The sequence below is a fragment of the Lissotriton helveticus genome, chromosome 7 (genome assembly GCF_964261635.1).
Source record: "Lissotriton helveticus chromosome 7, aLisHel1.1, whole genome shotgun sequence".
NCBI classification, from domain to species: domain Eukaryota; kingdom Metazoa; phylum Chordata; class Amphibia; order Caudata; family Salamandridae; genus Lissotriton; species Lissotriton helveticus.
The window spans coordinates 725,181,356-725,208,928 of NC_136068.1; positions in this window are offsets into that span (position 1 = coordinate 725,181,356).

Consider the following 27,573-nt stretch of genomic DNA (forward strand, 5'->3'; position numbering starts at 1 on the left):
GTTAACTGGCATTTGGGCAGAGAAAGCAGACAAAATAGAACATCATAGAAACTTCTAGTCACAATATATAATACAGTCACTTCAAGAACTTTATATATATAAAAAAATGTATTCATAAAAACATGAACCTGGGGCCTCCCTAATGGTTACAATCTGATACACAATTAAAAATGTTCGGGTACAATTAATATAAACAATCCATTATTACAGTTTTATAAAAAACAGTCTTAAAAAACAGTCGTTCACGTTTTTTCCTTTTAACAAGGTCATTATCACCTCGTATACTGTGTTCCATAATTTCAATTCCGCACCATTTGAGATCATCTATAGAATGATTCTCAGAAATCCAATGTTCCACTAGTGGTGCGGTCAGTTTTTTCGTTCTTATTGCTGATTTATGTTCAGTTATTCTTGTCTTAAGTTCCCGGGAGGTTTCACCTATATATCCCTTTTTACAGGGACATATAATTAAGTAGATGGCGTCCTTGGATCTACAATTGATGAAGTACTTTATTTTGTGTGTTACCTCATTGTATGTGACTACTTCTCCTTTAAACAAATTATTACAATTTTTACACATACAGCAAGGAAAATTACCTACTGGGAGTGGGGCATTGTTAATAGTTGTTTGTCTTTGTCCTTTCTCTTCTCTGTAAGTATGTACCAGTCTGTTCCGAATGGTTTTGTTACGTCTGAAACTGAACATTGGTTTGGCTGGTATTTCATTTCTCTTTTCATTTAAAAGTTGCCAATTTCTATTGATTATATTGTTTACTTGATTACTGACACTACTAAAGTTGGTTACAAAGATAAGTTGTTTCTCACTGTTTCTTTTATTTTCTGATTTTGCATTAAATAAAGAGTCTCTATTATAGTATTTGGCTATTTTGTAGGCTTGTCTTATTAATTTTCTTGGATAGCCTCTGGTAAGTATTTTTTTTGTTAGGACATCCGCATGTCGATTAAAATCTTTGATGTCTGTACAGTTTCGGCGTATCCTTAGATACTGACCGAAAGGGATATTATTTTTTTGACTATTAGGATGATTACTTTTGTGGTGCAGCATAGTATTGCGATCGGTCGGTTTTGAATACAATTCCACTGTTAATTTTCCATCTGTGTGTTTAATTGTAACATCTAAAAAGTCTACACTATCTTTGGCATAATTAAAAGTAAATTTCAGATTGGCATCCCCAAGGTTCAGCCAGTTTATAAAGTCATTCAGTTCCTTGATGGTCCCTGTCCATAGGAAGAAAACGTCTTCAATATAACGGGACCAACATGAGATGTTCTCGTAGAATGGTGCCGCAATGTTAAAGATATGTTTCTCTTCGAAGGTCGCCACATACAGACAGGCCAAGCTGGGAGCACATGTGGCTCCCATGCTGGTACCTTTGACCTGTCTGTAGTAGTCGGACCTAAACAAAAATATGTTATTTTTCAATATGATCTCCACACAATCCAATATGAATTTAGAGAGAGAAGACAGATCTTGATCATCTACACTCAAGAGGCCCTCTAACATCTCGATGGTATCATCCTGGGGGATGTTTGTGTAGAGGGCCTCTATGTCTAGCGTCACAAGCCATTGGGTGTTCTTATCATAGGGAAGATATTCAATTTTGTTGATCATATCGGTTGTATCTATGACATATGCCTTTTGGCAAACTACCAAGGGTTGTAAAAAATTGTCCACATACTTACTTAATGGTTCTGTGGCTGAGTCTATACTAGAAACTATTGGTCTCATCGGGGGATTGTACCTTAGGCAAGCCATAAATTGCCGGGATTCTAGGATTCAAGTTCTTAAGGAAATTAAATTCATCATCACATATGACGTTATCTTCTTTAGCAAAATCTAACAATCTGCCAATTTTTTTGATCAAGTCATTCCATTCTGTTTTATTTGATTTATAGTAATGTAAAGTATTATTAAGCAAGAGGAGCATCCTGTTGTTATAATCTTCCGTATCCATTTTAATAATGCTACCTCCCTCATCGCCAGGCTTATTAGTCAAATCTTTATTTTTCTCTAAATCGTTCAAGGCTTTTGTCTCTTCTTGACTAAGGTTATTATTCCAATATTGCTTTTTAGACAGTAGACCATCGATATTGCTGATGACCACTTTTTCAAAAAGTTCTATATTTTTGTTGACTAAATTTAAAGACGGTGTCCAATTTGACTTTGGTTTAAGACCAGATTTGTTAGAAGATTGTGTATCGGGGCATTCTTTGTCTTTAAAGAAGTAATGCAATCTAATCTTTCTAAAGAAACTCTGGAGATCTCTTTCAAGGCTATATTTATCAACATGTGTGCACATAGCAAATCCTAAACCTTTCTCTAATACCTTCTTTTCATTTTTAGTAAGCAATTTTTAAGAAAGGTTAATTATAGCTGCTTTACTTTCTAATCCCACGTTGCTTGGCTTCTTGTCCTCATGTATAGACGCTTCTGTTGCGGATAATTCCCCCGTCCTCGCCCCCTCCCCCGAGTTTGGTTGGTGTTTTGGTGACGATGATCTAAAAAAGAGAGGGAGTCTCTACTCGTACCTGGTGTTTGCTCATTACTCTTATTGTTTTCTGCTCCATTCTCATTCTCGGACTCTGTGCTGGTATATGATGTATCTAAAAAGGTTACTCGCTTCTTGGGATAATTTCTACTGTGTTGTTGCCAGTTATTGCGGGAAAACGTTTCTTCTCTTGGTCTATCAATGAAGTCTTTCTGTGTGTAAGGTTATAAAATTCTAGATTATAGTTAGCCACATCTTTCCTAAATTTGTTTGATTTTTTATTACATAAGTAATCCCTATACCCACTAATGTCGTTTTGTATGTCCTCTAATTTTTTCTTGGCGTCATCTAGTACTGCGCTATCCTTTCGTTTGTTTTCAAGTTCATCTATTTCTTTTTTCTCTATAATTAGAATCTCATTCTCTGTCTCGATTATCAGCAACATCCAATCGTGACTACACCGGTTCACTATCAATGTCCAATTCTCAATAAACTTTGTGTGTCTGATAAAGATACCGGGTTCATTCTTAACCTGAAGACCCTTCGGGATCATCCCCTTCTTGCAGTACTCAATTAGGAAGTCAGAATGTAATTCTGCCCTTATGGCCTTTTTTTTATTGTTCCATAATTCTTTCCATTTCTCTTCGTCTCCATTAGAAGTAGAAACAGAGGAGAATTTTTTTGATGTACCATTCATTATTTTGTTGAACTGTTCTTCCGAAAATCCGTAAGTTTTTAATGCGTCCATTATTAATTAATTAGGACAGTTTCTTCCTATATTGATAAAGGGTATGATATAATGGATTTTACTCTTCCCAGCTAAAAAGCTGTACTTTTTGCCCAAAAAAACAGAGGAAGCTACCCCTATAAATTTGTTTTACAGGGAGGGGTATATGAAAGACTACGAAAAAGACCTAGTCCCTGTCATTTCTTGTTCTACAATTTATGATTACTTCTAGAAGGCAAGGGCCACCTCTTTTGTGTTACATCAGATTGTATCAGATGTATCAGATTGTAACCATTAGGGAGGCCCCAGGTTCATGTTTTTATGAATAATTTTTTTTATATATATAAAGTTCTTGAAGTGACTGTATTATATATTGTGACTAGAAGTTTCTATGATGTTCTATTTTGTCTGCTTTCTCTGCCCAAATGCCAATTAACCTGATGTAACACAAAAGAGGTGACCCTTGCGTTCTAGAAGCAATTATAGATTGTAGAACAAGAAATGGCAGGGACTAGGTCTTTTTCGTAGTCTTTCATATACCCCCTCCCTGTAAAACAAATTTATAGGGGTAGCTTCCTCTGTTTTTTTGAACAAAGTATCATCAGCATAATTAGAAGATTGAAAACCAATAGAGACAATCACATGTTAAACGGAGTTTGGACTGAGAGCGGTACCCTGGAGAACACCACAGAGTATGTCACTAAAATCTGAACAGAATGCAGCAATCTGAACAGCCTGAGTCAATCCACATTGTTTAGCAAGTCAATAGCATATAGCCTTTTGTTGGACTTGGCCCTCTTGGCAGGGTCATCCCTGAACTTTTTGCCTTCCTCCAATATTCTGTCTGTCCTGTTTTTGTTGGTTTAATGACTCTGGGCACTTTACCACTGCTGACCAGTGCTAAAGTGCATATGCTCTCCCTGTGCAAAATGTACATGTGATTGATTTCCATGATTGGTTCATTGGATTTACTGTCAGTCCCCAGTAAAGTGCACCAGGAGTGCCAGGGCTTGTAAATGCCAATGCTGCTAGTGGGCCTGCAGCGTTGGTTGCGCCACCCACAGAAGCAGCCTTTTAAAATGTGTCTAGGGTCTGCCATTGCAGAACCTGCGTGTAGTCTGGGACTGTCATGCTGGCTGGGCAAGTGCACACACTTGCCAGCCCCTAAACCTTCCCTTAACTTCATATTAGTCACCCCTATGGTAGGCCCGAGGGCAGGGTGCATTGTAAGTGTAAGGTAGGACATGCTCTGATGTGTGTGGCATGTCCTAATAGTGAATTACAGCCAAATTCGTTTTTCACTATTGTAAGGCTACCTGTTCTCTTAGGCCAAGATGGGCTGCTGGAATTATTACATTCTATAATCCCAGCAGGCTCAGGGAACATGGTAGAAAATAAAGTTTAGTATGCCTGAACTCAGAATAATAAAATACTTTTTTTAGTAAAGTTTATTTTAATATCCTGTGTTTGCAAATGCTACTTTTAGAAAGTTAGCATTTGCTTGCCTAACCATTTCAGCCCGCCTCTGCTAGGATGTGTATCTGACTGTCTGGGTTATGTGAGTGACAGGGCTGGGGGATGACAGGTGGTGAATGCAAGGATTACACCTTGGTGGGAGGTGGGAGTGCCCCTGGACTCTGAATAGGGCTGTGCTCTGCCACCACAATGCTGGCTCCGCCCCCTGGGGAGCGACTGATGACTCCGCCGACACCTGGCCCAGGAAAGGTGAAGCACTGTCAACATGGTACTCCTGGCTGCCCCTGTCCAGACAATGCTGGCTTCACCTCCTGTGGAGCGTCTGATGTGCCTGCCCCTCACACTGAAAGCAAAAACCAGAGTACACCCAACAAAGTGCTCATAGACTGAAAGAAGTTATACAGAGGCCCCCCTGGCCTGCAAGAACAAAGAAAATGCTGTATAAAAGTAGGAGCCCTGCTCCTTGTAAATCAGAATCCTGTTTCCCACAAAGAAACTCTGCCCAACTAGAAGGAGAAGGAGACGCTGGAAGGACTGGCCTGCTGCTCGCCTTGCTGAGGAAGGAGAGGAGAAGACTTGATGAAAAGACTTTGTTGACTTGTGCTTTGAAACATTCTCCAAGGGCTTGATTGAGCTTGCCCCCTGAACTGAACCCCAGGACCAGTGGGTTCTCCTGTGCTTTGGCTCGTCTACTATCTGAGGCCGAGTATTTCCTCCCGCCGGAGGTGAAGTCTGCCCCCTCTCGCCCCCTCCTAGGGCCGTGGTACCCGGGAGCCAGCCTACCCTCTTGCCCTTGGAGCCTCGCTCTATCCAGAGTCGCTCTCTGTCCCCGGGCTAAGGCCGGCCGCTCCTCTACCCCTGCCTGCTAATTGGAGTGCCTGAGTGCGTCTTCAGCCCCTCCCGCCGGAATCCCGGAGACGCGAGCAGCCTGCAGCCTGGACGGCCGCCCGTGCATACCATTGCACCCGGCCGCCCCGCTTTGCTCTGTCACCCCAGGAGAGGCCGCGCTGCATTGTGAAGGGACCCCCCCTCGGTACCATCTGTACTGAGGGCTCCCGTGCTGCGCCCCGCCTCCCGGAGATCCTCCGCCTCGTGAAGAAACCCCAAGTCGCTGACCGGACCGAGTCGTGCTGCTCGTGCACGACTCGGCCAAACCCGAAGGAATCGAAGCATTTCTGAAGAGCTGACATCGGGCTAGGGGCCCGCAACGTTGTGTTTCCCCTTTCGCACCAACCGCTTCCTTAAACTGTACCTGAACTGTAAGCGGGGCATCTCGCACCGCTGTGCGCCTCGCATTGCCCGTGTGAACTGTACGCTTCGTTCCTCCTTGCACCGCAGTACGCCGCGTACGCTTGCTCACGCGAGAGGCGTGAGCATTGGCCGGACCCGGTGTACGCAGCTCACGTGGGATGCGTGAGCCTTGACAGAGTGTCCCGATTTCGCCCGTCCTGAGCGCACGGAAGCGCTGCGAAGCATTCAGTAGGCCTAAGACTGGCCTGGAGCACCTAACAAGTACAGAAGGAGCCCTGGTAAGAAGAGCATCGCGTATTAGCCAGAGAGGCTAATAAGAAATAACTAAGAAGCAATATTTGAACTGTAAACAGAAGAGAACTTGCCTATTTACAATCTGTGGCCCAACTAAAACGTTATTATTGGTCTTGTGATAAGTCAATCTGCATATATATATTTTTACATAAAGAGAAACGTATTTTTATATATCCTCAGCCTGGTGTCCATTTGTGGGATGATTGGTACATTTTAGTGTGTGTGATTACAAATGCTTAACTCAGAAACGCCTGAAGAATAGCATTGGCAGCTCACGCCACGCACCTAGAGGGTGAGCAAGGGTAATTCCAAGGGGTCATCCTTCGCCCTGACTTAGAGGAGAGGGTCCCTGCTTGTCACAAGTGAATACTTGCGCCAACCAGAGACCCCCAATTCTAACACCTTTCCAACAGGACAGCATGTGAAACTCTATCAAAGGCTACCAACGGATCAAGAAGGATGAGAGCTGCCAAGTTCCTACCTTCCAACATCAAGCCGATTTTGACAGCCACCATAAGAGGTCTGAAACTTTATTGATATTTGTTGAGGGCCCCATTTTCCTCAGTTTAAAAAGCTATTTGCGTATTCACTCAGTTCTTTAAATATTTTGCAAAAAAACGAAGAAGCGAGATAGGTCGCCAATATGAAAGGATATTGGGATCGAGGGTCTCCTTTTTAGGTCGAGCTTTAGAGACCTCTTGTATATACTTTAGCATATACTTATTATCTACTTAAATGTGTATGTACTTTGTGGGCTCTGGAGATCAGCCATACGACTTGTCTGCTTCCGCTTAGGGACTTTTTTCTGTTCCACTGCCTCTATTTAACTGTCTTTAAAGACAAGGACCAACAGAGGTCAGTAAAGTACCAGGAGTGCTTTCTGCTGAGGGTCTTTTTTTTCAGGCAACTGCCTCTATTTAACTTTCTTGATAGAAAGAGACAAGCAGAGGTCTGTAAAATACCAGTATCACTTTAGCATTCTCTAGATTCCAGTCCATAGAAATTGTCTTCCTCAAGCATTCGTAGACAATAATATTTTTTTCAAATCTTGTATTTTCAGTGATATGACAACCAAAGGCACTGATATTATATTAAAAACAGAGCTTTGGCCTATCCCAATTCCTGCTGAAAGACAATATTTCTCTCCATGTGATCCCATACATGGTGTGTCATGCAGTTTGGTAATTACTTTCCCTCCATGGTAAAGGACAGTAGATGTTTCAGCACCCAGGCTAATGTGCTGCACAGCTAAATACATATAAGGTCCCAAAGACGAGACCCATTGAATTGCAAATGCTTGTTAAGAGAGGGGTGACGAATGCTGTTTTGCAAAAGGAGTGGTCCCTTACAAGCATTAGTACATAAACAATGAATATAGATGCAGTTGTTTCTATATTGAAAATGACATTCCCAGTTTGACTCAGTCCAGGGGAGAGCGCCAAGGAAGCCACGATATGCGCAAATAATGAGGTCCCTCAGGGTAGAAACGGTATAATGACCGATGGTGTGTGATAAACGGCTGCTCGATCGCGGGTGCCGGCACCCGCGATCAAGCAGCCTGTTTATCAAACGACTCTCCAACCCTCCTTGATCTCCCTGATTGCTCCCGGTTTCATCCCAGAAGCCTTTCATTCCTTGGCTGGCACCTGCCAGCCCTTCCCAAGGATTGATCTAACCGACTCTCCGTGTCCCTGCCAACCCACCCGAAGCCTTGATTTCCCTTGGCTTGCAAATAGCAAATGAGGCTTTTAATTATTAGGCATTTATTACATGTCCTGATGATGATCCGTGTAATGTTTTAAACGGATCGAAACGCCGTCGACAAATATGTGCACCTTATACAGATTCAAAAACCTATATGTCCTTTAAAAGTGTAAAGGTGCAAGTATTGTTCTGTTGTATAATCGTAACTGTACAATTATTAGGTTAACAGAACGCTAAGCTTTTGCCTAAACGCCCTTTTGTTTGTTTTCCTCACATGTCCTTCCTCCCTGATGTCTAATTGTGTGATAAGCTGGGTACAGGCTTGTGCCCCGCCTTGTATACTGTTTATAAATTGTGTTTGAGATTGCTTGAAAAGTAAATATCAGACCTCTGCCCGGCTGGGTATGTCATTTTCAATATAGAAACGACTGCGTCTATATTAATTGTTTACATACTAATGCTTGTAAGGGACCACTGTTGCCTTAATACTATTGACTCCCAAGGTCCCTTGCTGACTTCTTTGGGTTCCCTTGTTGTCCTTAATAATAGTTTTGCAAAAGGAGGGAACAATGCCCCTTGCTAGAGAATTGTTACAGATTGTATTTATCAGTGGTGTCAAACAGGAAGTGCAATCTTTAACCTTTTCCATGCTAATGACAAGGTGAACTCGTCATGAGGCACACTGGAGCTGTGCTCATGACAAGGTCAACTCGTCATGTATAATGGGATTATCAAACTTTCAGCGCCTGAGGGGAAAAGCCTTAGCAGCCAAGGTGTTAAAAATGCTGACAGGCGAGACATCAAGTGATGATCCAGAAGGTTGAATATTCAAGGATGGTTCTGGCACAATGATAGGAAATTCGGTCACTGCTTTGGCACAATGTTAGTTTAAATTGGAACTGTTCAGGCCTGTTCACAATTATGATGTAATAGAGCACAGGTTATGAACAGCAATAGGATATCATAATATGGCAATAATGCATATTCCACCATAATTCTGAAATGTAATAGGGTATTTTAGAGCAGTGGTATTCAAAGCTCATCCGGGAAGGCTGGATCCATTTAATAATTTAGGGATATTCACATAAAATAGATTTAGATGGAACATTTTTAAATGGAATTTATTTATAAAGCCAGTGGCATTTCTTAATATTTGGCATGAATTTGGCCCACCTGAAGCTACTTTGGGCACCTTTCTTCTAGAGAATTTAATTTATTTTGCCTGTCAATAATACTGGCTGCAATTACTGACCAGTAATCTCTTTACTCTGATTATAACTTCTTATCCCGTCTTTATTTCATAAGGTATGTCCACATGATGGAGAGAGGTACCCTATTGCTAGCCTACAAAAAAATATATATATATTTGTCCCATTCTCCAGATGTGCCTGTAAAGGAGTCTTTCTAAGCAGAAATGTCCTGAGTTGACTACCAGTGCAGCCTAGTAGACTGTGATTACTTTCTCTTCCCAGTTTTTACATCATGAAGATATACCAGAGCAGGCAGGACCATTGTTGGATTCTTTCTAAGCAGAAATGTCCTGAGTTGACTACCAGTGCAGCCTAGTAGACTGTGATCAAAGCTGGCCAAAGAGCTGGCAATGTCGTAAGGACTGGAACAAGGAAGTATCAATCAAAGCAATGTGATTACTTTCTCTTCCCAGTTTTTACATCATGAAGATATACCAGAGCATGCAGGACCATTGTTGGTCACTCACCAAGGTAACAAGCCACAAAGAGCAAAGTTCAAACACAAAGGTGGAAGCACCACACGCGGAAGGTCAACAAAGACTGAAGTGTCAGTTCCAAAGCAAGTCAACAAGTGTTAAAAGCTCAAAAGGCAGAGGGTGGAACCAATGTGCCCAGAAGTTATTCACAAAAGCGACCCATAAGAGCCAACAACAGATGAAGCAAAAGGTAGTAGCACTAACCCACATCCATTGATTCAGGAAAAGATCCAGAAGGGTTCAGGAGACACTAGCACTAACAAACCGATAAAACTAACTAACTAACAGATAAAAGATGGCCGACTGGTAGGAGCTCTGCGAAAGAGCTCCGTGCACTTGGGATCTCTTGTTTGGTATATATCCCTGCTAGTGGCAGTCACGAAACGGAACTGAGACTGTAAAGGTAACAGGATTTATTAACACAACCTTTGAAACTATTATAGGAAGAAATAATACCGGAGATCGCTGCTCACCTGGATACTCCCTTTGGAAAGGACGACTGACTGGTCAACTGCGCCGAAGTTGCGGGCCCATCGGCGCCGCGGCGGAAACCTCTGCACCCAGCGATCCGTCCAGACTCAAGCTCTGTGATATGGGCAAAGCAGCGGGTTGTCTGATGAGAGGTATGGGTGGTCTTCTGCAGACACCGATCTGTGCTGAGGGTGACCGCCGCGGTGGCAGGAGCAAGGCCAATGAACACCGGGGCGAGGCGGCTGGGCAGGAGCGGAGCACTGGAGCCTAGAGGGTGCCTCGCGGAGAGATTGTCGGCCCCCCTGCATGCCGCCCTGGAAGTCGGCGATGTATGAAATGAATGGAGTGCTGAGGAAAGAAGCGAAACATGAGTAGGGGATCGTCGGCGTCCCTACTTGCCCACTGGAGCCTGGCTGGAACAAGAAGGAAGATCGCCTGCCTCCCTGCTTGCCGCTCCATGAATCGTCGCGGTGGGAGGGGAGCGGAGCACTGAGCCAAGAGCGCCCTTACATGTTGTTCCATCCCCTGCATCGGACTGTGCACTAGGGGTGACGGAAGGCAGAGCGGAGCGAGATCTCTGCCGTGGAGCTGGTCCTAGGAGCAATGAGGATCGGGTAGCGCCCGGATGTGCGGCTACAAGGAGGATCGTAGGACGGAGCGGCTATGGCGGCTGCCGCAGCGAGGAGGATCCAGAGCGCCCTGGGTTTTTGAAGCTATAAAGAAGAGCGAGGATGCGGGTGGGTGCATCCCTCGCACCGTGAGGCATTGGTAGTGGCGGCACTCATCAAGAAATCAAGAGTTAGCCTGCGCCAACAACATTCAGGCTGAGAATGAGATCACTGTATGGCCCGCCCCTCCGCCCTCACTAAGGAGAAGCAGGAAATCGCGGAAGAGGCACAGAACAATGCTCGGGAGCAAGGAGTAACAATTTTTCTCTCAGCGTAGAAACAAGGGACTTGGAGATAAACGGACAACAACATAAACCAACGGTGAGGCGCTTTCATTTCTAACTGAAGGATAAACGTGGTGAATTGGTCTTTCTAAGTGGGAGTGGCAAATGAGAGGGCTATTTTCTCCGATCTCTCTCACATCACTGAGCTAACTGACTACAGAATTACCCATTTATGTCCCATTTGGGGTCTATTCCAGGTCAGGATAACACCATATTGACTGGGGGGGGCTGCCTAAAGTACAAAATGGTGTTGGGCAAAAACTAAGATAGGACTATGAATAGAAGAAGCTATGAATAGAAGAAGAAGTGACTTTTATTGTGTAGTTAATAAAAACCATTACAAAAGTAAAAAATACATCAATTTAAAATTGGTCAATATGCGTGCGAGATTTACATTTAAAAACTGGAACATTGATAAATGTTACATGATACATGTTAGGGAAATTAATACTGAACTACATAATCCGATTTTGTGTTAGTTCTATACAGAAAATGCCCTTTTTTCACAATCTTGGTCTCAATTTGGATTGATCCCTTAACTGGTGAAAAACGGCGGATGCAACTCTTCTATCTCAAGATTGAGGTAAGTTTAGTTTGATCTACTGCGAGTTATCTGAGACTTTCGACTGAGGGAGAATGGCGATGCGGCTTCTTGAGTGATTGTAGGTACAGAGTTCTTATTACTTCTTTATGTTACAACGTGAACTTCTTACATGGTTGCAAATACAGAGTTCTTATGGCTTCTTTATGTAACAGTGTGATCAGAATTTTTTACGGCTCTTTACCGTGACACCTCTTTTGTTCTCGAACTTCAAAACAAACTTAACTGATCTGCAAATTAATTATGGGTCTGCGGTGCACAGGACTTGTATAATGGCTGAGCGGCAGGTACGTATTCCATGTTCATTATACTTCGCCTTTAACCAATGCCGACGTTCCTGGTCCAGTGCAGGACAGATGCAAAATAGCTGGATGAGGTCTTGTTTTGTGGCCCCGCATAATTCACACTCCTTGGAGTCTGGTTTCCTCCAATCCGGTTGATCTGCATTTGTTGGCAGGTTACCCATCCTTAAGCTGAGGTATTTCAGTTTGACATATGATGAGAAGGAGAACCCGAGAAAGGCTGCGGGTTTGGACGTGTTGTATGATTGAATTATCATCCAGGCATGCGCACTGTGACTAAAGGTTGACTTGTCGTTGATCAGCGAGTGTCTGTTTGCCACCTTTTTGACTACTTGCTTGAATGAAAATACCGGGAGTTTGGTTTGCCATAACGAAGCAAGTTCGGTAGTGACGAGGGACAATTTTAGAAACTTGGTGTACTGAGAATTGGGACTATTTTGCATGGCCTCCCACGTGGCAGAGTTGATTTCTGTTTCCCTGTGCATCCAGATGTCGTACCAGAATTTAATGGTCTCGTATTTCTTTTGTAGTTCTTGAGATTGTAGACCAAACTCAAGTCGGACCTGTGCCGGAGAAGCATTACCCGGTAAACTGAATACCCGCTTATAGACTCTAGTTTGAATTTTGTCTAAAAGCTGTGCACTTCTCCCATGATGTAACACACTGCCATAGGCTATAGTAGGGAGTAGCTTGGCTTTGATGACTGTCAGGAGTGGATTAAACAGGGGGCCTTTTAGCTGCTTGGAAATACTATTGAATGCATGTAACAGGGCCGTTCCCTTTTTTTCGATGACGTCGAAGTGCAGGGAGAAGTTAAGTCGTCTGTCCAGTTGTATTCCCAAGTACTTATAGCTATCCACTACTTCCAGTTTCTTGCTGTCTAGGACGAAAAGTGGTGGTGCTTGGCGTTGACGAGTTATTATCATGATCTTTGTTTTTTGAGTATTTATTTCAAGAAGGTTCAGCCTTGTGTATTCAGCCAGTTCATGCAGGAGGCGTTGCAGACCTATTTTTGTCTGACTAAGAAGCACCACATCGTCGGCATCGGAGAGATGTGTCAGCCGTAGGGTTCCTAGCTGCGGTGGGTGGGCATTAATCCCGTCCAGCCTTGTGGTTAGGTCTGCCATAAACAGATTAAAGAGATGGGGGGCCAGTACGCAGCCTTGTTTCAATCCGTTATGTGTACTGATCTTCCGTGTTAGCCGTTGCCCATTAGCGATCTTTACCTGCATCCAGGTGTCTGTGTATAAGTCCATTATAGGATTTAGAATTGTATCCGGCAGGCCCTGTTGCTTTAATTTGGACCAGAGTACTTGATGGCTGACTCGGTCAAAGGCCGCCTTGAAGTCAACAAAGCAGGAGTACAATGCTTGATGGCTTTGCATGCTCTTTTCGGCAATTAAACTTATTGCCATGGCATTGGCCATGGTGCCTGTGCCCCTGCGAAACCCTGTCTGGTTTACCGGAATCTTCTTATTGTCTTCAGACCATTTTATAAGGTCAATCAACACCAGGGATGCATAGTATTTTGCTTCGGCGTCGATAAGTTCTATCAGACGGTAATTAGCTGGTTTTTTGCGGTCTCCTCCTTTATAGATAGGATTTATAATCACCCCTCTCCAGCTTTCTGGGAGCTGACTTGTATTGCTTATTGATTTAAATAAGTTATTTAACTTGCACGCCCAATATTGGGGGTCCTCCTTGTAGATAGCCTGGGGGACACCATTCGGTCCTGGAGCACTATCTTGCCTGCTTCTCTTAATTATTTGTAATATTTCTATTTCCGCATATGAACTGGATGTTTTGTCTCTACATTGCTGGTTGCTGCTCAGATTGTTTAATTATGCCAAGACGGAGGTCTTCAAGTTCACTACGTTTAATGAATTGTGGGCTGTTGTTGTGGGTGACGACGGTGGGCTTACTGAAAATGTAGCAAGTAGATGTTTGATCCATGCCTGTTCCATAACACAGCTGGTGTTTATTGTTTGTGCTGATCTATTTAAAGCATTTACCTGTGACCGGAATGCTTTGGTATCAGATTTCTTTATGTTGTATAGCAATTTGGTCCAGAAGTCGGTAACTCTGGGTTTTTTTTCAGTCCAGATTTGTTTCTTGTATTGTTTCCTTATTGATCGAATTGTTTGCCAAACGCACAAATTTGTACTATGACCCTTTGCTTGCCTCATTAACTGCCGCAGACGCCTTCTTAAGGACAGTATGACCTTACTGGGCTTACCATGTGTCTTTTGGTTGAAATTCTTGCTTAGGTTGGCTCCAGTCTTTGGTAGTTTGTTTAAAAAGGCTGTCCATGTTTCTGCACACAGTTCATTGTCGTTGGTTATTGTTACAGTAAGTGCTTTGCCTCCTGTGCTATTTGCGATATTGATTTACTCATCCACCTTATTCTCTTCAGGTTGATTGTTGATAATTCCCCAGGTAATGATCGGGCTTTTAAATGTTTGGATGGTGCCATATTGATTTCGATGTGTTGCATTAGATGGTCACTATCTGACGAACATAGAATTTGGAAGTTTTTAATTAACCCCAGGAGAGGTAGCGAGACAATGGTATAATCCAGAGTTGAACTTGTGCAGGGGCCTATATAGGTGTTAGAAGGGGGTTTGTCCTGTTTGATCCTTCCATTGAGTACTCGCAACCCGTGGTTTTCCAGGGCCCACATCAAGTGTCTTCCCACTTGATCGATCTTCTTGGAGGGCGGGATCTCCTGTGTTTCAACCGTCCAGAATTCGTTTGCAGCGATGATATTGTCCTCCTCTTCTGGGAGCTGAATAAGGTTGGCGTTGAAATCGCCCGTGAGGATTATCTCCCATGTTGGTTGATCAAGACGGAAACCAGATATTACATTTTTGATACATTTGAATAGCTCCTTTTTTACCTTTATTTTGGGATGGGCGTATATGTTTATTAGGGTTATGGTTCCGATGCCAGCCTGGGATACTCTCTCAATTTTGATTATTTGCATATCTGCCGTGGAAGTGGCCAGTTGGGAGGCCTTGATCTTTAATGCGGTGTTTATATAGACCGACAGACCACCCCTCGCTCGACCATAGCGCTGAGTGCGAGTTGCACTAACATGATAACTGATTCTGGCTGGAACGTCAATTGGCTCTGTCAGCCATGTTTCCTGCAGGGCGATGATGTCATAGGCGTCCCAAGTGACCATTTTCCGTTCGTTATTTAAGATTTCTTTAGCACCGGCGATGTATCAGGAAATGACTTTTACTGTACCTCGTCTGGTGTTGCACGCCCCGATATTAATTCAATCTTCCGTTGGGCCTAGCAGTTGTCTGTGCTGTTGCTCAGGTTTAGAAAATGCTGCACCCCTGGCACCATGCAGTACGGAGTATGTATGTCGACTTACCCCGGTATGAGCTTCTCCTTTGGTGCGCTTTCTTAACAGGGGCGAGGGATAACCTGTCGTTGCCTCCTCCTTAAGCGAGATCCCCCATTCTTCAAATTTCGTGGTTTCATTGAGTAGCTGCTTAACAATTTCCTCGCTCCTCCAAATTGTAAGGGTGCCTTCCTTGGCTGCGTTGTTCCCAAGATTGATAAATTCAATTGTCAATAAGTCTGCAGATGTTATATGGTTGAGGCTCGGGATGGCCGATGTCAGATGTAAGAAGTTTCCTCGGTTTAGATAGTCTTGTGTGCCTTGCATTTTGTAATTAGGTATAAAAAGTAACCTTCCAGTTGTTGTTGGTTTTATGCCGTACATATTACAATGCAGCCGAGTTCTCATTATTTTATTGCTTCCGTTTTCCTTTGCCTCATCCCTTATGTTTTTGACCTGTTGGCTGTGGTCATCGTTCCCTAGTCGCTCTGATAGCATGCTTGCCTTGGTTTTTGCTTTATCAATTGTTCTTTTTTGTCCGCCTGGTTCTATATTTGGCCTACGATCGTTGCTGGTGGTCGTTTTTTCAGGTCCTATGCTTCCTTGTTGTTCGTGCTGTTCTGTAATAAGCTTTACTTCTAGCCGGTCGTGCTTGCTCTTGTCAATTTTTGCTATGACTAGTCTTGTGCTGGCTTTATCCCTTTTCGAGGTAGTATTGGTGGTCATAGTTGTACTAGGGTTTGGACAAACTTTATGTTTATTATCGACGCCTTTGGTCACTACCCTTTGGCATCCGTGCTTGTTAGACTCATGTCTACTGTGCTCTTGTTTCATTTTTTGATGGTTAATTCCTTGATGCATGGCCCAGGTTTTTTGTCGTAGTTTGTTCCCATTGTTATTTAGCTCTTCCTTGGGACTCCCTAATGTTCTGTTCAATTGCGAGCAATCATAATCGATGCTTTCCAGACACCAATCTACACTACTTGATGTTGTGGCTAGGATTGCATTTTCCTCCTTATTTGGGTCATCTGTATCTGAGCTTGTTACGTAGGCGATCTCCTCTGATGTTGTTGATGTTCTTGATCTTTTTATTTGGGCTTGGTTGTTACAACATTCCTCTTTAACAGTGGGCTGTTCCCCTTCTACTTTAGAGCTATGCTTCCGGAGACTGCCCCGGGGTTTTGGTGTGTTTGATAACAGAAATGACCCCTCTTCATTGCCAACTTTAGTTTTAGCTAGTGGTTTTGGGCAGTTAAAGATCGGGAAGTTGACCTAGGCCTGCTTGGTTGTGGGCATACGATTTAATAGTTGGTTTCTGTTTTTCCTAGCACGTTTTTTCTGCCTTTTAGTAAGGGGTTGTTTGATTTTCAAATGTTTTTCACTGTGCTGTTCAAGCTGTTCTTTTTCTGATGATTCATGACTGATGCTGTTCCAGGCTCCTGGGTTTGTCCCTGTAACATTTTTCTCTTCCTGTGGTTCATCAGTTCTTATATTTATTGACATGTTTTGTTTCAGCTCTTTATCTGTTGTTTGTTGGGCAACTAATGTTGTCAGATCTACCTTTCTCTTTACTCGCTTTCCTATTTCTTCTCTGAGTGCGTCTTTTTGTTGAGCAATGAAGTCTCTTCCATTTAGTGTACTATTGGCGCCTTGGTTTGCATACTTGCATTCCTGTAGGATGTCTTTGAGTATAGATGGCAAGTCCTTTAGCTTGTCCAATATTGGGCTACAGGTGCAATTTGGGAGCTGAGACCAGGGACGAAACCCTTCCGGAGAAATGTCAAACAAGTGTCCTATGGTATCCAGTTTTTTGTTTATACTGGATATATGTTCAGCTATTATACTCATTAAATGGATTTGAATATCCAGTTTGTCTGACTGCAAGTTCAGAGTTTTAATCGAGGTTTCCAAAACGTTACCCAGTGTACTGTGTAAATTGATTATTGATTCCAGGTTTTGGTTGAGACCGTGCGTTCCAGCTTGCTGGCATGCGTTTGCTTTAGTAAAGTTTGACGTAGGTTTGCTGTTTGGGTGTTCATCAAGAGCCGATAGAGTTCAGTAATCATCATTTTGTTTATGCGGACAGCCTTTGTGTGGTGATCTTTTTGCAGATGATGGTTCACTTAATGCTGACAAACTAGGAATTTCTATTATTGATGGTTCCTGACGACATACGACTTCGGGGCAGTTAACCGAGGCTGAACGTTCTTGGGTTTCTACGTCCTGATTTGACCCACTAGATATCTCAATTAAATTATTGTTTACTAGCTCCTGGGTTGGTAGATTACTTCGGTGCTGTTTGCATGAGATTTCTCCTTGTACCTCTGTTGTAGGACCTACAGCCTTATTGTGTAATTTATTGTGTAATTTTGTTTGCTTGAAACCAGTTACACTTGTTTGCTTATCTTGTTTTGCGTTACAGGGCATTTTGCTTGTATTCTTGTCCGAAAAGGTTTGGGAGTCCAACCAGGGATTATACCCCTCACTGACTTTGCTGGCTTTTTGCTTTATTTGATTTAGACGTGAGTCCAGTCTAGGGGTCGAATGGTTATTTGGTTGTTCCTTATATGCGGCGTCTGTCTTGCTAGCGTTTTTATTTCCTTCAACATCATCAATGGCTAGTGGGCTACTGGCCCTTGATGGACCTAGATTTATGTCGTTTGTTAATGGGGCTAACGGAATAGGTATCGTTGTGGTTCTTTGAAGCTGTATATTTGGTATACTCTCTTCCATAGCTTTTCCGCTAGGGCTGTCCATTATCCATTCAATGACACCTGACGACGTTGTGTGGTTAATTTTTTCTTGGGCCGAGTCATAACTTCTGTTTTCCGTATGTTCTGTATGTTCTTGGGCTTGTATTTGTATCTTGTGCTTATTATTTCCCTGGGCTACTTGTGAGCACTTGTCTAGTTCTACTATTCCAATGCCCTTTGCTGAAGTGACGTTTACACAGGGCTGGGACGACTGTGGAACAGTTGACTCCGGGCTTTGGGGAATAGGAGTAAACAGAAGACTTCTCTGGAGTATAATGAGTGGAAACAGAAAGTGAACTGTTTCTACTAGGAGTCGGGTCCACAAACAGAGACAAAGGACTACTTTTCACTTCTGTAGCTATAGGGGCAGCCATTTTGGTAGAGGCAGTACTTTGCTAATAATAATTACCCTGATTGCTAAACCATGGCAGGCATCACTTTAAAGCAGAAGGAAGAAACTCATTTTCTATAATCTACCCTCCCAGACTTTCTAAAAATGCATCAAAAACCTTTAAACAAAACCTACTAAGATCTAACCCTGAAATGCTAATACTAGATCCCTCCCTCAACCTAAAAAAGGGTATGATTATCAACAACCTTATCTTCTTTACCACAAAAATGGCCAAATGGAGAAAGACTCTTAACTCGCTGAAAGCACAGGAATCAAAAAACATTCCTTATGGAACAAAATTGCTCATCACACCTTCCCAAAAACTGAGAGCAACATTAAATATAACATGTTATAAAAATGGCACGGTTCTCATCCAGGCTGCCAACAAAGATCTAGAACACTTTGACTTGTCAACAACGACCTCACTGCAGGAAGTAACCAACTCAAGCGGAACTCTCTAGTCATGGCCGCACAGGGGAACCAAATGGCTGAGTCCGAAGAAAGCATTGCGAAAGATCCCCAACAGTCAAACCAAATAATATCACTGGATGACATTAACACCAATGAAGAGCCTCAGCCAGAGAATCAGGTAGACTTGATATGGCAGGATAACAATAGTAATGTAAGGGTCAGGGCGTCAGGTGACATAAACCCCAATGTTGAACCCCAATCGCTACTTCTGGAACTCATTGCCCCGAACGATGGTGAAATAGAAACTGGTAGGACGATCGAATCCCATAAGATGGGTCATGAGGCATTAAAAAGCATTTCCACTAACGATGAGCCCCTGCAAGTGAATTCTAGCTCCAATCTCATTATAACAGGCACAGCTCCTGCAGAGATGGGCAAAGCCTACCCCTCAACAGAGAAGAAAACCCTAACCACCACACAAAATATACTAGAGTCGGAAAAGACTAGATCCACTCATACAAAAGAGGATCCTGATCTTAATCATCTCTATTCACAATCTAGTAAGACCTACAAAGCCATGCTTGCCGCCATCAGAGATATGAAGAACTTGCTTTGCTTATCAGAAAATTGGTTGGCAAAAATGGAGGCCCTTCAGTCCTCCTCTTTTGCAACAAATGGTAATCGCAGTTCTACTCCCTTAGCGACGTCAAACAGAATATGCCGCCCACACACGCAACTAAACTACCTGACAGACAATGAGTTGGCATCCATTCTATCCACTTATGACCCTATTCACACTTCGCAAACTAAGATAGGCGTAAACACTATCCAAACTATCGTATCTAATATGGATAGAACATCTCAGGTTAACAATAGAACGGCCAATACAAGCAACCTAAAGAAAGTGACTCTAATGCCTGAAACGTCAGCTACACCAATGACCAATTCCCAGAAACCTTTTAGTTACATATTACTCAACTGTCGGTCTGCAAACAAACACGCGGCAGACATAGCCGACCTCATACTAAATCATGAAATTGACGTTACCATTTTAACCGAAACCTGGCTTTCCGACGTGTCTTCCCCATGTTTGGACATGTTAGTTCCCCCAAACTACCAGATCATGAGCCTGGACAGACAAGTCAGATTGGGGGGAGGCATCGCTTGCATTCATAGGTCAGACATTACCATTACCAAAACTCATTCGGACCCCTTAGAATCTTGCGAATATCTAGGCATGTCTTTAAGATCAGCGGACAACCAAAACTGTAAACTCCATGCATTCTACCACCCGCCTGGCACAAAGACCAAGTTCCTAGACCAACTGATGGAAATCATTACCGTCAACTCTAGTCCCCTATCTAATGATATCTTCCTAGGTAACTTCAATATTCACAGGGAGGATCAGGCTGACAATCAAATCAAACTTTTTAAAACCTTCCTGGAAGAACAATCTTTAGTACAGGGATGTCATCTCCCCACCCACTCCAAAGGTTCAACCTTAGACTGGGTCATAGCCAAAGAAAAAGCAATCAAGAACATTATAATCACACCATGCGATTGGTCCGACCACCACATAATTACCTTCGAAATTCCTCTGAGAAAAACTAAACCGACCTCACAAGCTGTTAGCCAAAAAAATGGACCAGGGACACTAGAGGAATCAATATGGAAAACATAGCAGCCACCCAAGAACATGGTGGACGTCAATGGCCTCACTTTGCACTATAATAAATCAATATCAAGCATCCTCGAGGAGGTCGCCCCTCTAAAACTTAAAAGGATCTCTGACAAAGACAAAAATCCATGGTTCAATAGTTCCCTAAACGAGGAAAGACGTTCACTCAGACTCTCTGAGCGTAAATGGCGTCAATAACCTACCGCATCACACTTAGGCCAACTGAGACAATCCAGGAAAGCCTATAACAAAAGCATCTTTAAATCAAAAAAAGACTTTTTTAGGTAAGAACTGGACAATGCAACAAACAGGCCAAGGAAACTATTTGATATACTCAAAGAACAGTCGAATAAATCAGCCAAATCAGCACCGATCATCGCCAAAACAAGCTTAAATAGCGAGGATTTCTCAGTCTTCTTTACCGACAAAGCTAACGCACTAGAAAGGGAACTTAAAAAATCAGCTGAAGACTTAGAAAGGGAGAAGGGTTCCTCAGATGAACCACAATTCCAACAAGAAGGTGACAATCCAAAAAACAACGCCCGATGGTCAGGATTTAAACCAATCAGCGAACTAGACATATTAAAGATCATGTCATCTACTAAACCTAACAACCATTATAACGACCCCCTTCCAGCAAAGTGCTGGTCTTCACTTAACCACCTGTTAATCCCATCGTGGACTAAGATCATAAATGCCTCGTTATCACAAGGACAAATCCCAGACTGCCTAAAAACTGGGCAAGTCATTTCTCTTCTAAAGAAACCAACTGAAAACCCTTCTGATCCAAACAACTTCAGACCTGTTACTATCATCCCCATGCTTGCTAAATTTCTGGAAAAATGTGTCCAGCAACAACTGAGTCTTCACATCTTGGATTTCAATCTACTAAATGATTACCAATCAGGGTTCAGACCGAACCATAGTACAGAAACTGCAATCCTGCAAATAGTAGATGACGCGTTAAGGGCTCTCGACCCCAAGACACATGACTACTAATATTGTTGGACTTGTCATCTGCGTTCGATACAGTAAACCATGCCAGAATCCTGGATAGGTTGAAAAACAGAATTGGGCTAGATGGTTTAGTTCTTAAGTGGTTCAGATCCTTCCTAGAGAATAGATCTAAAAAAATTCACTGTCAACCAAACCCTGTCAGGGTCTACCAGAAATACAATTGGAGTTCCACAAGGTTCTACGTTATCCCCGGCGATTTTCAATCTTTATGTTGAACCACTAACGGATATACTACAAAATGCGAACATTGCATTCCATATGTATGCGGATGACCCGCAGCTGTATATCAAGGTGACATCGACAGAAGATATAAAAACTATGAACCAAGCCCTTACGAGTACCCTCCAATGGCTAACCCTGAATCACCTGAAGCTAAACCGGCAAAAAACTGAATTCTTACTGATTACACCTCTGAAAAGTAAACTCAAGTTAGCAGATTGGTCCAACTTTATCACAGCTTTAAAATGCTCCCCGAAGATTGTCGACTCCACCAAATCTTTGGGAATTACTCTTGACAAAAATCTGAACATGACTGCACACATTAACACAATGGCAAAGAACGCACGTTTCCACCTAAGCTACCTGCGGAAACTACAACCATTCCTAAATAAAACAGATCTGAAAACAGCAGTCCAGTCACTGGTCATTTCAAGGATAGAATATGGGTGCACTACTCTGGTAGGGCTTCCTAAGGTCACAACAGCCCCTTTGAAAGCATGTCTTAATGCAGCCGCAAGACTGATATCAGGATCAAAGAAATACGACCACATCTCCCCCCATCTGAAAGTACTCAACTGGCTACCCTTCGAGGCAAGAATTCACTTCAAGTTAGCATGCATCACCCACAATGCATTTCACCATAAAACTCCAGTTTACCTTGCACAGAAAATCACGCTGTCAGGAGGAAATCGAGGCATCGGAAGCAAAGACAATCTTCTTCTGAAACCAGCTTGTTTTTGTAAGAAAAAACCTTATGACCGAGCGTTCTCTGGGGCAGCACCTCGAATTTGGAACGCTCTCCCCCCTAGCATTAGAAGAATTCCATCCATCGCAGCATTCAAAAAAGAGGCGAAATTGTTCTATATGGAAAAATTTCCACAATGAGTCCTGGCAGCAGTACCTATGGATATAATCTCTCCATGTTTGCTTCCAGTCATACGCCGCGGTACAAAAGGGGGTGGTGATGGACGGAGCATCTGAATCAATCAAACACTCACACCCAGTCAAAAGATCTGTGTTTAATCCATCACCGTTCTTTAGCCCACTCTGCCACCCCAGTTCAGACATGGCTATATGCAAATCAGTCTGACCCTGTGCCTCATGGGAACAGTCCAGCCCGAACTGCCAAGCCATGTCTTCCCTGGACCGGAAACAAGCTTCCGAGGACCGGTTTCTGGCATTCCAGCCGTCTTCAGCCCGGCTTGCTTGAATCCAGTGGCAAAGTGAGCAAGGGACTCACGTCTGAGCATACCCTGCCACATCTAAAGGGACACCTTTTGGACCCCATATTCAGTAATTGCCCTAACCTATACGTTGGCAATCCTTCCCCCCTCCCCTGGACTGACCACTTCCTTATCCCTTTCACATGGACTCTCCCCAATCACCCCCTACCCAAACCCATGACCATCCAACAGTCACGTAACTGGTCTAAAATCCCCCGACCGGAATGGCTGGAGAACCTTGATCTAACCATACCCACCAAAACCTCCAATCCTATTGAGGGCAACGCAAACTACAACAACTGGATCACCAATTCCCTAGATCTGGTACTTCCAGTTAAACGCACCAACCCTAAGCGAAGTACCCCGACCGCCCTGTGGTACACCACTGATCTCTGAGAGGCCAAACGCACCTGCAAAAAAATCGAGAGAAAATGGCGTCTCGATTACTTACCAGCGGATAAAATAGCCTACAAAGCAGCTATTAAAAGCTATAAATCTAGCATTAATCTAGCGCAAGCAAAATATTTCGAAGAAGAAATTGACAAGGCAGCCTCCAAGCCCAAGGAGATCTATTGGATAGCTAAATCCCTCCAGCAACTACCCGAGACTCCTAAGGAACACAGCAACACCCAGGCCCACTGTGACGAGCTAGCGGACTTCTTTTATCGCAAAATAGAAACCATCAATTCCTCTTTCTCTCAAAACACCCCCTCGCCTAGTGGCCCTGTAGATTCAGACTCTGTGGCAGCTTTGCCAGTTTCCCTCACATGTATCCCGCCTTTAGACCTCACCCATTTAGAGAGCATCATGAAACTAGTAAAATCAGGATCACCTACCGATCCGGACCCTCCGCGGGTTCTCACCCCGATCACCAGTCAGATCTCACCCACCATCCTAGACCTGCTAAACTCCTCTCTCCACACCGGCATCGTTCCACCCTTATGGAAGAGAGCAATGGTCAAGGCACTACTAAAAAAACCTAGCCTCGATCAAAATAATCCCTTCAATTACAGACCAATTTCCCTACTTCCCTGGCTCAGCAAACTACTTGAGAAAAATGTCAACTCAGCCCTGACACACTTCTTGGACTCAAACGACATACTTGATTCCTCACAGACGGGTTTCCGGTCCCTTCACGGAACCGAAACAGCCTTGGTCGCAGTGACGGAGGAGGCAAGAAGGATCCTGGACAGCGGTGGCTCAGCAGCCATCGTTTTACTCGACCTTAGTGCCGCCTTCGACACTGTAAACCACCGTATTCTTCTCCACCGCCTCAGTAGTATAGGAATCATGGGAACGGCATTCACCTGGCTGAGATCCTTTCTTACTGATCAATCTTTTCAGATATTTGAGAAAGATTTCACCTCCGCCAGCAAACCCCCGAACTGTGGAGTGCCTCAGGGTTCCTCCCTGAGCCCCACCCTTTTTAATGTTTACCTTAGCCCTCTGGCTGATGTCGTCCGCCCCTTTGGAGTGAAAATTATCACCTACACGGACGACACACAGCTGGTAGTAGCGCTGGACCCCCCTCTTAACTCCAACCACAGCTTACACAAATGTTTGGAAGCAGTCGCCGCCTGGATGTCGGCCTCCTGCTTAAAACTAAATGGGGAGAAAACAGAGGTTATGCTCTTTGGAAATACCATCACCAAATCCATCGATTCCATCTGGCCCCTTTGCCTAGGCTGTCCCCTGGAACCCAAAGAACAAATCAAAAGCCTCGGCATCTGGCTAGACAAAACACTCAGCTTTAACCACCAGGCAACCAAGCTTGCTGCCCCATGCTTTGGACTCCTGAGGCTACTCCGCAAAATCCTCCCTCTCCTCCCGCTCCACTCAAGACGGATCATGGTCCAAGGACTGATTCTCTCCTGGCTTGATTGCGGAAACGCCTTGTACCTTGGAGCCCCACAGTCCATGCTCAATAGACTCCAAATTGTCCAAAATTGCGCCGCCAGGACCCTCCTCGACATCCCACGACGAGTATCAGTTAAAGCCCGACTGAAGAGCTCCACTGGCTCCCTGTGCAATCGAGGATTGAATTTAAGGCCATGTGTATTGCCCACTGCTCTTACTGGGCAACAGGCCCTGCGATCAACCGCCCCCTGGTAAATGCCTATCACCCCAATCGTCTCCTCAGATCTGGGACGGCTTGTCTCATTACAGTGCCACGTGTCAATAGAGCCAGGTGTGGAGGCCGGTCGCTCTCTCACAACCTAGCCAAGATCTGGAACACTCTCCCCCTCTCTATCAGATCCGAGCCAAAATTACTTACCTTCCGAAAGCTTCTTAAAACCGGGCTTTTTAATAAATCTTCCTTCTAGTAACCATCTTGAATCCCCGTTTAAATCCAACGTACTCCGCTTTTAGCCCAACCTCTGTAGCGCTGGGACGCCCCTGGGTAGCCATCGCGCTTTATAAATTATTTTTTCATTTCATTTCATTTCACTTATGGCGGCCAGAAGCGGTAAAAAAGGGGGTGGTGATGGACGGAGCATCTGAATCAATCAAACACTCACATCCAGTCAAAAGATCTGGGTTTAATCCATCACCGTTCTTTAGCCCACTCTGCCACCCCAGTTCAGACATGGCTATATGCAAATCAGTCTGACCCTGTGCCTCATGGGAACAGTCCAGCCCGAACTGCCAAGCCATGTCTTCCCTGGACCGGAAACAAGCTTCCGAGGACCGGTTTCTGGCATTCCAGCCGTCTTCAGCCCGGCTTGCTTGAATCCAGTGGCAAAGTGAGCAAGGGACTCACGTCTGAGCATACCCTGCCACACTTATGGCGGCCAAAAGCAGTACAAAAGGGGGTGGTGATGGACGGAGCATCTGAATCAATCAAACACTCACACCCAGTCAAAAGATCTGGGTTTAATCCATCACCGTTCTTTAGCCCACTCTGCCACCCCAGTTCAGACATGGCTATATGCAAATCAGTCTGACCCTGTGCCTCATGGGAACAGTCCAGCCCGAACTGCCAAGCCATGTCTTCCCTGGACCGGAAACAAGCATCCTGGGACCGGTTTCGGATTCATAATCCTCATCAGCCAGGCTATCTTGAATCCAGTGGCCAAGTGAGCAAGGGACTCACGTCTGAGCATACCCTGCCACACTTAGGACGAACAAAGCGATACAAAAGGGGATGATGGATGGAGCGATTTGCATATGGCCATGTCTTAACTGGTATGGCTGAGTGGGCTAAAGAATGGTGATGGATTAGACCCAGATCAGTTGACTGGGGGTGAGTGTTTTATTTGCTCAAACGCTCCGTCCATCATCCCCTTTTGTATCGTCCAGTCATACGCCAGCATCTCACTTCACACACATGAGAGGGTATATCTGTAACACATATGGTGGTGTGATTTAATGCGCTTCTGATACATATGTTATACGCTTCCCTGAAGTGTACTGTTGTAAAGAGTTTGTATTCTGCAACTTATGATTCTTAATGGTTCTAATGTTGAAACACCTCTGTAAAGCGCTCTGATACCCCTAGCAGGGTCATGTTCGCGCTATAGAAAACACGAAATAAATAAATAAATAAAACCCTTCAGAAAAGCAGCTACTCGCCAGGTCAAGCTAAACTATGGTACCAGAGAAGAATATATGACCATCACTCACTAGTGGGTGAGGAACAGTCATACTGGTCCTGCACCCTAGGCAAGCAAGAAACACTGAACTCAATGGAGCTGCTGCTATGGCCTTCCCTACTCTCTGCAACTCACACATTTAACGTCCTTCTCATCTACAGGCCCCTTGGGCACAACAAGAATTTAATTGATGAAAACCACCCATATACGTGGACTAGACTGACCTCTTTGCCATCCTTATTTCCATGCTTAGAATCCCACCAACAAACCGAGTTCAACCCAAAAGAATAGATACTTCAGAGACTTCTCCATAGACAACCTACCCAATGCTTAAACTCATCTCTCACCTTCAGAACTCCACATTCAATGACAAAAAAGGGTTTTGTGGGTCCCGTGCTCCCCATACCACTGAAGGCAAGCTAGTCTGGCTGATGAGGGGTGATACCCAGAAACCAGTACAAGGATTCTTGTTTCCAGTCCAGGGAGGACCTGGCCTGGCAGTTTGGGATGCCCTGTTCCGATGGGGAGCAGGGTCAAGACCTAGGACCGGTTTCGGGGTATCACCGATCTTCAGCCAGGATAGCTTGATTCCAGTGGCACAGTGAGCCCAGGACCCACGTCTGGGTATACCTGGCGCACTTAGGGCGAGAAAGCAAAAGACAAACAATTGATGGACGGAATGCAGAACAAATCAAAACAATCACCCCCAGTCAAGAAATCTGGGTTAAATCCATCATTCTTTTGCTCACCATGCCACCCCAGCTTAGACCTGGCTAGATGCAAATCAGTCTTGACCCTGTGCCTCATGAGAACAGTCCAGCCCAAACAGCCAAGCCAGGTCCTCCCTGGACCGGAAATAAGCACCCTGGCAGATGAGGGCTGAAAACCTGAAACCGGTCCTAGGATGCTTGTTTCCAGTCCA